Below are 18,812 nucleotides of genomic sequence, written 5' to 3' on the forward strand. Positions count from 1 at the left end.
TAAATCGAGTCTTCCTGACTAGTGATTTAAATCATGATTTAAATCAAGTTGATTTAAATCAAATCCACCCTGCTTCTCATGGTGCTAAAGTAAATTAGTAGTGCTTCCAAAACTATTATGGCCAGTGCATTGGTACCAATGAGGCTCATAAAAGGGCAGTTTCATGGAACAAGGAAGTTCACAGAAATACCAGAGACAAATAGACTATAGATAGAAAAGAAAAGGGGATGCACACGGCAATGAGGAGATAGAGATGGGTCATCTTGTCCAGCTTCACTTGAGAGAAGAGAAAACAGCATATAGATGGTTCAGTCCCACTGATCTTTATTGCAAGAAAAAGGGTTGAGGGAAAATTCAAAGAGAAGTTTCCATTTGAAAACAAAGCTTGCCTAAGAATGGAACTCATCACCCCCTTTTCAGACCACAGTAATTAGTAAGACTATTTACTCTGCTCTTCCAGCAGAGTTGAGAGAGAGAGACGAGGTGTGTGGTAACAGTGCTGAATATTACTGTACAATCATGGGGCCTGATCCAAAGCTCACTGACGTCAACAGGGTATTTCTACTGGCTTCAACCATCTTTGGATCAGAGTCATGAAAGGCAGAGGACATGCAACAACAGCTTGTGTTAACACTGGCAGCACAGAGGAAACTGCACATGTACAAAAGAGCATTATGATGCCAGTGCTGAGAGCCAGCATCATGGGAATAGCCACATTAGAAGTCACTTCCTAATAGGATTTTGTTTTAAGGTCTTAAGAGAACTTTGATGCCACAATAATGAACATATTTTAAACAGCAAAACAAACTATTACTATATCTGCAGTATAGTCTGCAAGATACTTTTTGTGCTTGATTTTGTTTTATGTGATTCTTAACACACATTTTGGAATCAGTTCATGAAAAGGCATTTTAGGGCATTCACATACTTTAACTTTAAGAGTTATGTGTGTAGAGTTTCTAGACCCACAGATAAAACCACTAGCAAAAGTTTTGAATTTGGATGCATTTCCACCGTTGTTGTTGTTTTTTTTTTAAATAAAAACAAGTTTACGTAATTTCTTGAAGTCCCTTCCACCCTTACATTTCTCTAATTCAATTCAAGGAATTGTTGTAGGGTACAGCAGTGAAAACTCCCACAAAGATCCAGATGGAAAATACATCTCAGTCTGCTTTCTATTCTTGTATAGTTTTTGACTTGTTAACAGTGGGTGGGCAGAACTCTGAGAATTTGGCACCTGCATGTACACAGTGTGTAAAGTTACCAATCTGGCTGAACTATGCTGACCAGGAATGTCCTAAAATACTGTGACGAAAATGATTTTTTCTAAACTATATATATACACATCTAGCTTCTTCTTAGGTTCTGTACATTGCACGTGGTTTCTAACGGGTCCAAAATACCAGAGGAAATAAGTGCTTATCTGTCAAAGAGTCAGGAAAACAAAACAACAAAGGTAGAGGGGATTTTTTTTTTTTAATACATTCTTTTGCTGTGCTACCCCCAACTGAGAAGAACTTGGCGCTTCCTCTTATTCCCAGCTGTTTCTAGTGCATTTGGCTTTAATCAGGTGCAGAGCAGGAACTCAACATCCTGTTGCCTTGTTCTGATTAGGAGGAGTCAAATTCTACAAATTGGCAGATTTCTTCTTTTAGTGTTCTGTATTTGATGAATCATTTGCTTTAAACTAGTTGAAAAGGCTATTAGAGAAGCAGCAGACTCAGCTTGTTGCTATTTTCAAGTCTATTTTTAACTTCCACTCTGTAGACCAGAATGCAGATCCTCTTCATCTTCAGGACATCTTAAGTTACTAGTCTTGTTAAAATAATGGCACAAAGCAACTACATGGTGAAAAATCTTTAATCACCTATTAAAAGAGAACAAAAACCTAAGCAAAAAGGTGCCATCTTAGGATACCATATTTATTTCCTCTGTAACCTCCATTTCAAATAATTTCAGTTTAAAAAGTCAAAACATGGACTCTTTTCTTTTTTTTTAAAATACCACCCTTGCAAACTCCACTTGGGATCCAACAGTCATGCTTTTACATCCTTCATGTCCACACCACAAGGGCACCAATCTGTCATGAAGATAAACAGGAAAAGGGTACACAAGTCTTCCTGTGTACTACAGGTGGTAGGTAAAAATCAACAATACTTTTACTTTACTTACTATCAGACCTTTATACTGGAGGATCTCAAAAAAAAAAAAACCCCTTTCAAAAACGAAGTATTATCCCCATTTTACACAGGGGGAAACCGAGGCACAGATTTCTTTTTTTAAATATTGTTAATGATTTGCATAAAGTTACCCAGAAAATCAGTTGCAAGAGATGAAAACACAAGCCTAGGTCTTTGACTCACAGTGCTTTAACTACTAGACCATGCTTATGACATTACAAGAGGTGAGTGTAAAATAAATCAGAAGAGAAAAACAAAGATAATCAATGGTTCATTATAGGAATCCAAAACATATAACAACTACTTAAAAAAAAGAATATTTTGCAACTTTACCATCTTTGATTGCTGGGTTTATAAACTTGTAATGGTCTCTCTGCAAGTACATCACAAATCTAACGTTGCTACAGGGACTCGTTATGATTACCAGTGTAAAAATAGACTCATAGACTCATAGACTTTAAGGTCAGAAGGGACCATTATGATCATCTGGTCTGACCCCCCTGCATGCTGCAGCCCACAAAACCCTTCCCTGGACTCTGCTGTTGAAGTCCCCAATCCTGTGTTTTAGTGACTTCAATCGGCAGAGACCCTCCTGCTAGCGATCCCTGCCCCATGCTGCGGAGGAAGGCGAAAAACCTCCAGAGGCTCAGCCAATCTACCCTGGAGGAAAATTCCTTCCCGACCCCAAATATGGCGATCAGCAAGACCCCGAGCATGTAGGCAAGAGTCTCTAGCCTGACCCTTGTTGGCCATTATACTATTTACGTACCATTGCTTGGTTTTCCTTGGCTACTATGTTTTACCATTAAACCATTCCCTCCATAAACTTATCTAACTTAATCTTAAAACCAGACAGGTCCGTCGCCCCCACCGTTTCCCTCGGAAGGCCGTTCCAATATTTCACCCCACTGACGGTCAGAAACCTTCATCTAATTTCAAGCCTGAACTTCCCCACGGCCAGTTTATATCCATTCGTTCTCGTGTCCACATTAGTACTAAGCTGGAAAATAAAAACTCTCACCCAAAAAACTCCAGCTTGAGACACCTGTGACAAAAAAAATTCTGCATACATTGAAAATGGGCAATTTCAAAGAATTTTAGGGACCAATAATTTTGTACTGTAATATCATTTGTTTGTTTATTTTTCATTGCTTAGGTGAGAAAAATCCACATATAGGAGAATTTCATTTTCATAATAGGCTGAACTGTGTAGTCCTGGGTTAGGCAAAAGTCCCACTGATGTCAATCCCGAGTGAAGCTTGCAAGATTTAGCCCAATTAAAAGATGTAATGAATAAATACTGAATTAATTTTGAATTTCCTCGAGGTTTTTTTTGTTTGTTTATGCTACAGGATTAAAAGTTAGATTTTTTTATCTCACATTAACCTTATTTTTCATTAATTTTTAAAGAGTAACATTACTCTTTTCTTTCAAAGGGTACACTTCATTTTCGGTGATTTGGTAAACAAAATATATCTTAAATGTAAAATGCTCTTAAATGAAAAATTTCTCTTGACCTGTCATATATATCAAAAACCAAGAATAATTACACCATTGTTCAATTTCAAAATGTGTCAGGTATGCTTGATAGGGTGTGCTGGTGTTTTGGCATTTTTACAAAAATCTACACAAGTATAGAATGACATGGATTCTTAGTTGCAAGTGAAAAGATTTTCTTTCCTAACATTTTCACAGAGGTTGAAATATAAAAGAAGATGTTGTTAATTTGCATTTCTTTTTACCATTTTAACATAACAATGTGGCATGTGATTAAAATGTATAGTCTTAATATTTTGATTCAGCTTGATTTTTACTAAAACTTTATAATTCTTGTTTATAATTCTTTTTTCTCTGTGAATTTTCTTTGCTAGCTTAAAAAGAAAAAAAGAGTATGTTAGGCCAGATTTTTTAATAGATGGATAATTTATCCAACAGATCAGATAGGTATTCCTTTTACCCCTTCCACCACCCCACATGATTAAGTACACTATTAAAATATGCACTGATGGGTAGCAGAATGAATGTAATTTCCAGGGTCAGCACAAGCTACTTGCTATGCATTCCTCTCTTAATGTACCAAGTTTGTTAAAAATTGATTTTTTGAGCCCAGACAGTACACTCTATCCTTATATCCCAGAGCATCAAGGTAATAGTTCATAATGACTCTTAAAAAAAAAAAAACACGCCTTAAGTAGGAAAACTCATTTTTATAACCATGCTCAAATTCAAACCTGGTACTGTACATGGCTGACAGAAATCAGGACCTTTAATTCAGCCAGTCTCTGGGTAACCTAACGGTCCTTTAAAATAATAGCACAGAGCAACAACGCTGCGAAAAATCCGTAACCACCTATCTGATATTAAAAGAGCACAAAAACTTAAGCTAAAGGTTCTATCATGAGCACCATTTTATTTCCTTTCAGCCTAACGAGCACAGCTGTAGTAGTTTGCCCGATTGGCTATGCCACCAGATTGGTTAGAAGAGTAGGCAGATTGCTCTTAAAACCAGCAGCCGGGATACAATTGTGCATGTCCTGGTCTCAGACACATACATGGAACGCCATTAATGTCAAAGAAGTTTATACCACATGTGAATTAGATCCACAAACCTAATTATAAAAACATTTTAAAAATCTGCTCTGAATTAGAAACGAAAGGTTCTTATGTTTTCTGATTTGTTAAAAACATAAAAGGTACTAAAAATACCAAGCAACGTATTTTCTGGCTGCATCTATAAGCTGCTAAAAACAGAAGTTTATTCTATAAGTGCTGATATAGGCTTCACTATACAAGCCCAATTGACCCCAATGCTGCGAACACTTAGCTGTATGCTTATCTTTAAGCTCATGAATAGTCTCATTGAAGCCAATGGAACTATGCACACACTTATGGCTAAGCACATACACTAGTGTTTGCAGCATTAGTGCCTTAATACTACTTTCATACATGTACAAAATAGCAGAACCAAATACTACATAAATTCATGCACCCAGTTTATACCATACTGCACAAATTGCCCAATAGTAGATAACACATGAAGGCAATTTAGATGGTCTTTATTCATATAATTTGCAGGTGATCTGGCTTTTTCCTTCTTCATATTACAAAAAAAAAAAAAGAAAGAAAGAAAAAAGAAAAACCTTGTATACCTTCAGTAAATGTTTAAGGTGAAAATATTCATATACAGCTGCAGAAGGAAACCATTGCAACTTGTTTAATTAAAAATATAAATATTCTTATTTTTCTAATAAGAGCTGTAGACATACAGGTTCTTCTGGCATGTGTTCTCATGTCCATTTGCTCAGGAGACTGAACACCCAAGCAGTGAGAATGTCTTGCCCTCCCCCTTTTCCTCCTTCCCCCCACTCTACTAGAGCAGAGCATTCCAAGAGTGTTAAAGTCATTAACCAGCTGGCTTTTGCACGCGCGCGCACACACACACACACACACACACACACACACACACACACACAAAGCAAGCAAGATCTAACAACAAAGCTGCCTGAACAGTATCTTATTTTGAGAGATGAGAATGGGGGAGGGGAAACCAGCCTCCTTTACTGCCAGTACCTTAATTTTAACCCCTGAACAAACACTCACTCACACTTCATAAAGACACACCCACACTGCAGTTAATAGCACAAAATCATTCACTGACTTCAACAGGGTCAGGATTTCACCCACAATTTATAAAGCTAACCACTAGGTCATAATGTGTCTTTGGAACTTGAGCAAGCAGGAGATAAGGTGGTAAGAGCAACTTTAGTGAATACCTTACTTCAGACTATTACCTATGCAAGTATGATGTATTTGCACATGACACAGAAACCTGATATACTGAACTTTCAAATCTTCAAACCTGCCCAGGTATTCTGAAAGTTCTTAATGTGTTCAGCTTGGGGAGTTTTTAAATAATTCATTCATTAAGCTGGGCTGGGACTCTGGGAATTGAATTCAGTTCCCAGCTTTGCCACTGACTTCCTGTGTGACTTTGGGCAATTCATTTTGGGAGATATCTGGGCCCCTCTGAACGCAGAGGCAAAAATTCCATTGACTTCAGTGGGTGCAGGATTTCACCTTAATCTCTGTGACTCATTTCTCCATCTGTAACATGGGGACAGTATTTCCTTTCTTCCACTCTTTGTTCATCATTTCTCTTTATGATACAAAATATCTCTTACTATGCATACTACATTGACTCACATAATGGGTCCCAAACAGGACTGGGACCCTACTGTAATAAAAATAATATACAATAAAACAGCTAACATTTAAATTTTTTGTGTACAAAATTTACACAGTTTTATTCATGATACACATATTACTTGGTTTTAAACAAAACTGAAGAAATCTGTCAGATCAATTTGCAGTAAGGCTTTGTCTACACTGGAACCTGAACGAGAAAACTTTTGTTGTTCAGAGGTGTGAAAAAATTACACCCCCGCTCCGAATGACAAAAGTTTTACCGACAAAAAGCGCCAGTGTGAACAGCGCTTTGTCAGCAGGAGAGCTCTCCTGCCGACAAAGCTACCGCCACTCGTCGGGGGTGGAAGATTTATGATGGTGGGAGAGCTGCCGACAAACAGCGGCTACACTGCACGCCTTTAAGCGGCACAGCTGTGTCACTAAAAAGTGCTTAGCCAAATTGACAGCACAAATTAAAGCTGTCCCTCAAAGACTGAGCTATCAGTTGCTGACGAAAGTAAAAGAGCAACCACGTGATCTGTCCTTCAGACTTCTTAGTGTGAGTGGACACATGGCTCCTCCATAGCTTCTGCTACATTTGCCCATGCACACCAAGAGGTCTGAGGTTAATGCCTTTTGTTTCCAGACTCCGCTAACAGTCAGCAGGCTGCAATTGCCACTTTTTTCTCTCTCAGATCGCTGGTATCACTTTCACAGCCATAGTATAGGTACCTTCAGTGCAGTAAATATGACAAGTTGCTTTTGCAAGAGACACTGCGGATTTAATGAACTGAAGGCTAAAGATTCTCAGTAATCACTCAAATTCAAAGTCATGCAAAGACCTGTTCTGCAATGTATCCTCAGCCAAACAATTCTAAACTCAGAATAAATGGCAAGTTTTAATTTTCCATCAAGTCATTCATTTATAATTGTATTTTAGTTGGACAGACATTTACTTGGAGAAACAATATAACACAGTTTATAAGATATCAGTCTATTTGGGGATTCTTTTATTATTATTGTTTTTTCTCTGATCAAGCCATAAATTGACCCCAAATCATATATACATGAACTAGAGCCTGGGGGTAATTGATTATTGCTTATGATTTGTACTACTGTAGTGCCTGAAGGCTCCAGGCAAGATCAGAGCCTCACTATATTGTGCCATACACTAAACATAGTAAGAACTATGCTTACAATCTACATAGCCAAGCCAATTGCCAAGACAGACAAAAGGTGGGAGAAAGGGAGTATTATCATATCCCTTCTACAGATGGAAAACTGAGGCACGAGAGATTAAGTGGCTTGCCCAAAACTGTAAGTTCTTTGAGGCAGAGACTGTCAATTACTATATGCATGTACAATGCCTAGGACAATGGAGCTCCAACCCGGTTGAGGCCACTAAATGCTATCTCAATATCAATAAATAACAAAAACCACACAGGAAGCCTGTGGCAGAGCTAGGAACTGAACCCAGATCTCTGGAGTCTCAGTCCAGTGCCTTCACCACAAGATCATCCCTTCCATTAAGTTTAAAGGATAAATGTGTTGTTCTGTTGCATGTGGCCTTCTGCGGCCTCATTGGATTTACTGTTTCACAAGCTAGAAATAGCCATATTTTTCATCTGATTACTCTGTGTGGTCCTAAAACAATGGTACTGTAGTATGAGTTATTGTACACTGCACACAGGCACCTCTGTTTCACAATGAAAGACTTTTTGCAACTAAGTTTCTGAACCTGCAATGACTTATGCACGCGTGGAGTCCCATCGAAGTTGGGATCACTTGCAGTATGTAAAGATACGCACTAGGTAACCTATTATGTCAGGATCCCCTGTGCAGGCCATTCATCCATCTTAGTTAAGTCAATGGAACACACGAGTGGGGAGGTCTGCATTAACAGATCCCCAATTCAGGGTAGGACCTTGGAATAAGAAAGGATTCACAAATTGTTCAAAAATAAACTACACCTCTACCCCGATATAACGCGACCTGATATAACATGAATTCGGATATAACGCGGTAAAGCAGTGCTCCGGGGGGCGGGAAAGGGGGCTGCGCACTCCGGCGGATCAAAGCAAGTTTGATATAACGCGGTTTCACCTATAACGCGGTAAGATTTTTTGGCTCCTGAGGACAGCGTTATATCGAGGTAGAGGTGTATATAGTGATAATAAAGATTAAAAACAGAGTTCCTGCCATCAATGGCTAATTCTTGAAAATCTTTGAAAGACATTATACCTGTTGATGAAAATAGGTCTGGAGTGTTCAAGCACCAATAATCAAGTTTCTTTGAAGCACATAACTATTCATTTCAAAACAAGACAGCCCATGAATTGCCTACAGTTCCAAATGAAAAGTATTGTTGTAACTGACTTTTCCTGGTTATTTATTGGGAAAAAAAAATTCTGGTCCTTGAGACAAAGGAGTTCATATGAAGTACCTCAGAGAAGGGTTAGCATTCCCCTCTGAATTACCTGGTGCCAGGATAAAAATAGAAAAAATTAACTAACATTATGCAGTTACAGCTTACACAAGTATCCAATGGCAGAATTTGGCTCCAAGAGATCATCAAAACCTCATGAACTTTTTCTGTATTTCCTTTTCCTTCACTGCCGCCTACTAAGGTACAGTAAATAGGAACTACCTCCTTTATAAGGACATACCTTCTCCTGTTTGATTTATTCAGTAATGCCACAGGCACAGGAATGAAGTGTGAAGTCAACTGTTTGTGGCATTGCTAAGTAAATCAAGGAGGAGGAGTTTTTAACATAAAAGGTAAAAAACTTCTCTTTTAACACAGCTCTTTAATCAGTGAAAAATCAAAGATACTAAAAAACAGTATGGGTACACTACATGATCCATTTATTTCAGCTAGCCTCTGAAGAGAGATATAGAGGCTGAGATACAGATCAGGGTGTTGTCAGGGTAATGGTATTTGATTATGTATTGCTGCTGCCCGATAGGAGGCAGATGTTGACTGTGCATTTTGTTATTTTGCATAACTTGCAGAGGTTGTTCAGAGCCTGTGTTTGGGTGCCTTTTATTATTTCTAATTCAAGAGGAAATAAAGGAGTAAAATATTGTATTTGCATGACAGATTTTAAAAGATTTAGACAAAATTTTGTATTTTTCTTTTTTAATTTTGCCTGAGCAGAGATGCTCTGAGACTCAACAACAAGAACCTTGTTAAATATTATATTATTCCTTGGAACTCATTTCATCCAGCACAATACAAAAAGGAACCAGGCATTCTACTGTGCTTTCATTTACGCTTTATAATAGGAAAATGTGACACGTTTCCAAATTTAATTACCAAAAACCTTTTTCTTTTCTTTTCCTAGGACATCTCATGTAACTATAATGAACACAGACTCGTCGACTAAACAATGCAACTTAGTAGCACAGGACAAAAGGTCATTTGGAAGGGATGTGCCTTTAAGAGCTTACAAAGGCTTGGTCCTCACTCCTGTATTAAAAGAGGAAGCATATCTCAGCAACGGAAGGATGCCCACTTTAAATAAGGAAATGAGTTTGCAGGATGTACACATGCTGCTTTCTATTAATGATAAGCAAAGTCTATAGAAAAGAGCAATAGACTGCTTTAGCTTTGGCAAATGAAGCCTTCTTGTGGACTACCTATGAAGAACTTCTAATGTAAACAGACTGCAAATAAATGTCCTCTACCATTTTTCTCGACTGATTTATGTTTGCATAATGGAGGTTAGCAAATACTGATTACTATATTTCACAGACAAGAGCTATAATTACTGACTAATGATCTTATAAGAAGGCCAAAGAATGACAGGTAGTGGTTTGGGGTGCCAAAGTGGTTGGTTAAAATGCTTCAAGTCTTCTTGAGCAAGCTAGACTCCTTATTCAAAACTACTAGATTGTATGTAAGGTCATTTGAGAATGCAACACTAATCTATTCAAGCTTGATTAACTGTCACTAAATTATTGATTTATTGTTATTCACTGTTAAATTCTTTGGACTTTGTTCATAGCTGTAGTAAAAAAAGGATTCTGCAATGCACCATGGAAGTGTGCATTTAAAAACAGATAGTAAATGTTAAATAAAAATAGAAACCACTGACTGCTTTGTCATATTCTCATTTTATTCCTAAACGTTCAGTTTCCCCCATGATTAAACGTAATTAGGCAGAGGTTAATGTGTATACATACATAAGGTATAATCCCAGTCAAATAACTTTAAGATAGAGAGGACAACCCTCACAAGAAACCCAAACACCTGAAAGAATGAAAATTCACTGTTTAAGTTAACCAAAAACTAGTTTAACATTGCCCTTTTGCAATCCCAAGATCCAACCTTCTATGTTTATATTATAACTACTTATAAAATGTTGATTTTGGATCAAATGATTTTTCTAGGAACTTTAAGGAGACCACAGTGTCTGGTTTAAAATTTTGAACACTTGTATGGCACGGCTTAATCATTGATTTTATGTCTAAATTCTAGACTTGCTAACTCAGTGTTGAATGACACTTGCATTACTGGTTGCATGTAGGATTGGGCCCTATGATTCTGTGACTGTCTGAGCAGTTTTGAGGGGTGTTGAGCAGAGCACAGTAAGCACTGTAACAACTGCTGAGCCTGCTAAAAGAAGGTATGTCAGCAGACCTTGTCTACAGAGTGAAATTCACCTCTTTGCTGCAGGTCAGAACAAGGGCTATATTCCTCTTATGTCATAATTTAAACCCTATTTTGAGGCCTTCAGTGAGACTTCATTGGACCTTCTGCTGGTCCTGTAAACAGGCATGAATTTTTACCCACCACAAAGAGCAGTCACTAAAGTGCAGGTCAAATCATTGTGGCATGGATCTGGAAGGACCTGGTGCATCAAAGCAGCTGCTAATCTTTACATGTTCCTGTCCACAATGGTAGAGCACAAAATGGGAGGATACGATGTATATTGTTCAGAGTTGGTGCACTTCCACCACTGGTGGTAACCTCCATGTGCTTTTTTTTTTTTGCTCATGGTTATGGAAAATTTTGTTGCTGGTGCCAAGTGTTAATACCACTGGTGACAACAACTTTTTAGCCTAATCTACACTGACTCAAATGTTATGTGAAAGGGTTTTTTTTTAAAGTTATTTGACTAAAATTATATAAACATCTAATTCCGAAATACAAAAGCGTTGTTGTAGCAAAACTACTTGCACCACTAAAGTTGTGGATGTGTCAACATTTCCATTATGAACTCCTGTTTTATAATTCAGCTGTACAAATTTGCTTTTAGTCTGAAATTTGGCATACAAATCTCCCTGTAAAAACATTTTTTTTATTCTCTAAAAAGTTAGACAGTGTGTTAAGTTACATAGGCCTTTAAAAAAAGTCACTGGGATAAAACTCTTTCAGGTGGAGAGGAAGAGAGAAATTAAAACTGACCAAGCGATTTCATTTACAAACATAGCTTAACACATTTTTTTCAGCCAAACATTTAAAAGTATTTTCAGCAAGCAGACTTAATGCACATGCATGACTACTAAATGAATATGAATAGACCACAACAGCTCCCAAGAGTTGTTTCTGTCTATTGAGTCAATAATAATAATAATAATAACTGAGAAGGATTTAACAAGCTGGACCATAATGGCCCCATTACTTTCTGATGGGTAAATAATACATGTTTTCTAAACCACAACACATGCCAAAATCTGTGTTTGCCTTACAGGCTGTAAAGGATCCAAATAAACCAATAGGATTTATCAGACAAATAATACGTTTATGGAAATAAAATATATGTTTGACTAAGCAAATAATGCACTTAAAAATCAACTGAAAGATGAACTAAGAAGATGATTCTCAACACGCACATATTTACAGGGATCTCTGAAACTGACGAGGTGCCTCTGTAAGAAAAAGAAGTTTTCAAGTAACTAAAAACAAAACCAAGAAATTTTAAGATAACGGTTCTTTTAATGGCCACTTTTTAGAAAACTACCTGAACTGTCAATTCCCTTTCAATCCTTATGTTCTTAATAGTCAAAACTACTGCAAATTGTGGATACAAAAACAACTATAGATGTTACAACCCTTCAGGGTTCTAAATGCGGTCACATTCTTCAAATGTACTGCATTTCATGGGACATCCGGTTTTAAGGCATTTTCCTGACTATGTCCCAGCATGCTTCTGAACTTTGCTAATGTTGATCTTGCGCTGTCTGATCTCCTCTAATACTATCACTTTCCTCTCTGCTTTGCCTGAAGCATGTGAGCAAAGCTAGGAGGGAAGCATTCACTGAAAGAAAAAGAATCAACCTACTGACAGAAAAAACATGAATAGTGCTCCTATGCTGTGGTGGGTGGAACAGAGATAAGACACAAAGGGCTGGTCTACACTACGTCGTTAAATCAACATTCCCTGCATTAGGTCTACACTACAGAGCCCTTCCTGCCAACCTAAAGGGCTTTTAAAATCGACGCCTGTACTCCACCTCAATGAGAGGAGTAGTGCTAGATTCAACCTTCCTGGGTCGAATTAGGGGTAGTGTAGTCACAGCACAGTGTATTTCAACTTGTTTGGCCTCCAGGACATGTCCCAGAGTGCGCCAAATGTGTCCGCTCTGGACAGCACTTTCAACTCCACTGCACTTTGGCCAGGTAAACAGGAAAAGCCCTGGGAACTTTGAATTTCATTTCCTTGTTTGATCAGCGTGGACAGGTCACCACCACAGCTGCCCAGGTACGCAAACGCGCTCCAGCATGGAGCATACAGGAGACACTGGATCTGATTGCTGTGTGGGGAGAAGAGTCTGTGCAGGCAGAGCTCCGAACCAGCAGAAGAAATGCTGACATCTATGCCAAAATCGCACAAGGCACTGGGGGAAAAGGCTACACCAGGGACGCACAGCAGTGCCATGTGAAAATAAAGGAGCTCAGGCAAGCGAACCAGAAGATAAGGGAGGCGAATAGTTGCTCTGGTGCTGAGCCACAGACCATGCCACTTCTATGAGCAGCTGCATGTGATTCTAGGCGGGGCCAGACCAGTACCCCAACACTCTCCCTGGATACCTCCCAGGGGCCCCAGGCAACAATGAGGAGGACATTGTTGAGGAAGAGGAGGAGGAGGAGAATGCACAGCAGGCAAGCAGAGAATCCATTCTCCCCAACAGCCAGGACCTTTTTCTAACTCTGGAGCCAATCCCCTCCCAGGACCCACTGGTGCGGGACTGTGATGGAGGGGAAGGCACCTCTGGTGAGTGCACACTAGTAATAACAGTACAGGGGTTAAATGCAATTGTGGTTAATGTTTAATTTGAGGTAAACAATTGGGATACAGTGGCAGGCAGTGCAGCCACGCAAAGGGTGCTCCCCGGAAAAGCCTGTTTATGTGCCAAGAGTTTCCACAGTAAAAAATGTCCCCGGGTGTACCCTCACACGGCCTACCCTTTCGTGTGTGCTTACCATGCCTGCCTGCAAACTGAAATCTGCTGCCTAGAGCTCTGCCATGTGTTGTACCTCACTGGCAGGCTCTTCTTTTAAAACACAAAATTTGGCCGAGTACCTCAGGGAATGTATTTACTGCTGTGAATTGTTTCATTCATTGCAACAGTTAACCTTTTGTTTTCAACAATGTATGCTTTTCCTTGCAGCTGCAACATTTTCTCTGGGTACTTCCTCCACTCCAGCACACAGACTGTCCCAGATTAGAAGGCGAAAAAAGCGAACAAGGGAAGGCATGTTCTGTGATTTGATGCATTCCTCCGAGGCTGACAAGGCCCGGCTGAGTGCATGGAGGCTCACACCCTCAGAGAGCATGCGCACAGACCAACAGGGTAGGAAAGCAAGCAGGGAAAAAGACTGTAACACGCAAGAGGAGATGTTGCAGCTTATGGGGGAGCAAACGGATATGTTGAGGCGTCTGATTGAAGTGCAGGAAAGGCAGCTAGACCTAGCATCCCACTGCACTCAATGATGAACCAGCTGCCCTCCTCACCAAGTTCTATAGCCTCTTCTCCCAGATGTCCTAGAATGTGTGTGTGGAGGGGAGGAGGGAGTTCCATTATTCCTTGAACTCAACTCCTGGGGATGGTTCATGGAGCAGAAAGCTCTCATTCCCACAGCTTTGATTGCTAGACAGTGCAATTGTAATAAGCTATGTGTCCTTGCTCCTCCCTCCCTGTGTTATCAGGCCCTTACCTAGTTATCATTGCTATTCATTGCTGTCTCTGTTCACTGTTTGTTAGCATAATAAAAATGCATGAATTGAGGACAAGAGGATCTTTCTTCACTGTGTACACTGTGGTTGGTGGGGGTTTAGTTTACAGGGCAGTACATGCTAAAAAGGGGGAAGGTTGTTAAGGAACAACACACAGAACTGTCACATCAGTGTTGGATCATTCATGAAACTCGTTTTCAAAGCCTTTAAGAAGGGCACATCGAGGCGCACTGCCTCTCTGATTGCCTAGTGCCTGGCTACTCATAATTGGCAGCCGGGGATCTGCCTCAATCCCCCACCCCATCAGAAACTTTTCCCCCTTACTTTCACATATATTATGTAGAACATAGCAAGCAGCAGCAACAATAGGAATACTGCTTTCGCTGAGGTCTAACCTAGTGAGTAAAGTGCGCCAGCGCCCCTTTAGACGTCCAAAGGCACATTCTACCACCATTCTGCACTTGCTCAGCCTATGGTTGAACTGCTCCTTACTGCTGTCCAGGCTGCCTGTGTACTGTTTCATGAGCCGCAGAAGCAAGGGGTAGGCGGATCTCCAAGGATAGCTACTGGCATTTCAACATCACCAACAGTAATTTTCTGGTCTGGGAAGAAAGTTCCTTCTTGCAGCTTTCTGAAGAGACCAGAGTTCCTAAAGATGCACACGTCATGTACCTTTCCCGATCATCCCATGTTGATGTTGGTGAAACAGTCCCTGTGATCCACTAGTGCTTGCAACACCATTGAGAAGTACCCCTTCTGGTTTATGTACTCTTTGACAAGGTGTTCTGGTGCCGAGATAGGGATGTGAGTTCCGTCTATTGCCCCACCACAGTTAGGGAACCCCATCGCTGCAAAGCCATCCACTATGTCCTGCACGTTTCCCAGAGTCACTACCCTTTTTAGCAGAAGTGAATTGATTGCCCTAGATACTTGGATCACAACTGCCCCTATTGTCGATTTACCCACTGCAAACTGATTCCCAACTGACTGGTAGCAATCTGGCGTTGCAAGCTTTCACAGGGCTATTGCCACTCGCTTCTCAACTGTCAGAGCAGGTCTCATTTTGGTATTTCTGCACTTCAGGGCTGCGGAAAGCAATTCGCAAAGTTCCATGAAAGTGGCCTTACATATTTGAAAGTTATGTAGCCACTGCTCCTCATCCCATACCTGCATCACAATGTGGTCCCACCAGTCTATGCTTGTTTCCCTGGCCCTGCGGCGTTCCACTGTGTCAACAAGTCCAGCTGCCGCTGCCAGTATATGTGAATTGCTCCATTCCATGGCTTCCAGCTATTTGCATGGCATCACATTCTTCCATGCGGCTGCTCCTGGCTAGGCTCTGCAAATACTGCAGGACTATGCACAAGGTGTTTGTGATGCTCACAACAACAGCGTACGTACAGCTGAGTGGGGTCCATGCTTGCTGGCTATGGCGTCTGCACGAGTAACCTAGGCTTTTAGGGATGAAAATGATTGTTTGCCGTTGCTTTCAGGGAAGGAGGGAGGAGCCAAGTGCATCATGGGGGGCTGACAATATGTACGCAAAACACCTCACGAAAATGTTTTTGTCCCATGAGGCATTGGGAGCCTAACCCAGAATTCCAATTGGCAGCAGGAACTGTGGGATAGCTGCCCAGAATGCATCACTCCGTGAATCGATGCTACCCATGGTAATGGGGATGTGCTCTGCTGACAGAATGTGCATAGTGGGGACACACACCATCGATTTTGTAAAATGGGAGGCTACAGGTCGACTTTAATAAATGCGACCTAATTTCGTAGAGTAGACAAGCCCAAAAATGGGCAGGAGAGGAGCACAGTAAGTACCATGAGGTGGAAGGAACAAAATACTGAAGGGAAAGGAACCAATGGCAAGACAGAAGAGAATGAATGAAGGGAGAGAGAAAAAGACAAGGGCCACTCAAAGGAAGACAGGCAAGAGATAAAAAGTCCCACATTTCAGGAATCAAGGTCCTACATTGGGTGCATCTTTGCAGTGCTGGGACATTGTGAGGCATGGTATCAATAGGTAACTGAAATAAACTAAAAATGTACATTAAAATCTAACTAAAATGTTTTTAGTAGCCAACACTAAATATATATATTATATTTATTTTGGTTTTAAATGTCAGGGTTTTTCTATTTAATGTATATTTATTAATTTATTTCTGTTATTTGTGGAACAGCGGAGGTGGACTTTGGAGGATTTTTTGTTTTTTTCCTCCCCATAGGCATGATACATTCTAGGTATATCATGAAAGATACACATTCTAAATGAAATCTGACAAGGCTACAGAATGCTAGTTCTGGGGCTGACAGAAAGAAACAGTCAGCAGTTAAGTTTAAGAAGATAATTGAACAATGACCACAAGGAAAAACATGAAAAAGCCCTACAAGGGAAGGCTACAGGAAAAGGGTACACCTGATAAAGTCCCAGAGCTCAACTTGAAAGGAGGCAACTGCAAGACTAATCAACATAAGGCGGTTAAAGAAAAAACAAAACCAAAAACAAATCTATAGTAGTTGGCAGTGGATTCTGTGTTATTTTTGTCCTGTGGCCCAGGTAAATCTTTACAGTCTTTAAGTATAAATCTTTTTTTCCAGAATCGGGCCAAACATTTGAACAAGACCTTTATTTAGTCACAGCAGCAAAATGTTCTGTTTCCCTTAGACTGTTTGGAGAGCACTTCCTAAAGGGAAGGTGGCAAAGTCTGCATCATTAGTGTGCATTTATTTTTAAAAGGAGTTCCTGTTGAATAAAGAATTTCTTTCATATTTTGCAGGGATGACAAAGTGCACATGATTCTTCAACAGGTACATAGCTACCATTGGTCTGCAAGTTAATAATAATTACTGAAACAATATGACCTGATAAATCTTCACTTGTTCATTCCTTCAGATGCAAAAGAAATTCTATATTCAATCTTGACTTCCTGGAACAAAATTGAAACCTGATCTCTGCCATTCAATAACATGAAAAATTACATTAAAACAGAATCTTGCCTCTGTTTACCACAACAAATAAAAATGGTCAGAGTTTCTTTATAAGGGGAAGCAGTATTTTCTCACCTAACATCTCTCACACTTTCAGTATATTTTAAACCAATTATACTTTGGGAATTGTCACTGGTCTCCGAAGGATTGTACTGATAACAGAAAGATGTTACTGTTTTATTTCAATGAGCTTTTAACAACACATTATAATTTAACAGACGCGGTCTCATGCATGAGGAAAAAATCAACTTAAGCCCAGCCTCCCACATGTAGCCAATGAAAGAAATCAGCGAGACTCAATTAAGTGATGAAATAAAGCTGCTTTCTGAAGGATTTATGATCCTTCTGTGGAGAGTCTTGAAGATACCAAGGTGTTAATAAAAATCAGTATTTCCTAGATAAAGATCTACACTGAATTTGTCTATGTAATACCAAGAATGTTTTTCAAAAGCAGTCGTCCAGCAATACATCAGTTTTACAAAATATCCACTATTATAGACAATCATTTCAATGGACATTAATATGATATTAGAAATAATTCAGAGAAAGATATCTTAAAATGTTTGTTCAATAGATGATCTATAAAGCTAAGTATGATTACCACACAGAAGCGTAGGGATTCAGCAGTGAATTTCCAGGTTTAGAATAACAGACCTAGGGTATGTCTACACTATGAAATTAGGTCAGTTTTACAGAAGTTGATTTTTAGAAATCGATTTTATACAGTCGATTGCGTATGTCCACACCTTCTAGATCCAAGTGCTATCTGTATGACCACCTGACAAACTAATCAAACATTATAGTGATCACTGAAAAGTATAACTGTATATGGTAATGTTCAACAGTGCAGTGGTCATAAAGAAACACGATATACAATAGAGACATAACCACACTGCCTAAGGTTAAAAGGCATACAACTGGAAAGTCAAAGAATCTTTGTTCTAGCCATCAGACTATTGAAAAAAATCACCAACATGTTGTTTGTCAAAACTGTAGATATTTACCTATCTCCTTGAGATGTTATTAATAAATGTTTGTAAAGTTATATGAAATTCTCAGAGGGAAGGTACTACAGAAATCCAAAGTCTGATTACCATACAATACTGGCTCTCTACCCAATCTGTGTTTACAAAATGATGGAAACTGCAGGCATTCCTTCATGGGCAGTGAAGGGAAAGTTTTTTCCTTACAGGAAAGTCCCATACAGTTTAAAAAGGATTAAACCAAAGGATTCTATATACACTTAAAAGGCACTAAGAAATTATTATAA

At 39.4% G+C, this 18,812-nt stretch overlaps 1 protein-coding gene across 1 annotated transcript in view; it reads right to left on the reverse strand.

Moving 5' to 3' along the window:
* The window catches only part of GMDS (GDP-mannose 4,6-dehydratase), a 563,918-nt gene that overhangs the window by 352,044 nt on the left and 193,062 nt on the right, over positions 1 to 18,812 (reverse strand). The window lies entirely within an intron of this gene.

Source organism: Malaclemys terrapin, chromosome 2 (genome assembly GCF_027887155.1).
Source record: "Malaclemys terrapin pileata isolate rMalTer1 chromosome 2, rMalTer1.hap1, whole genome shotgun sequence".
Taxonomy (NCBI): Eukaryota; Metazoa; Chordata; order Testudines; family Emydidae; genus Malaclemys; species Malaclemys terrapin.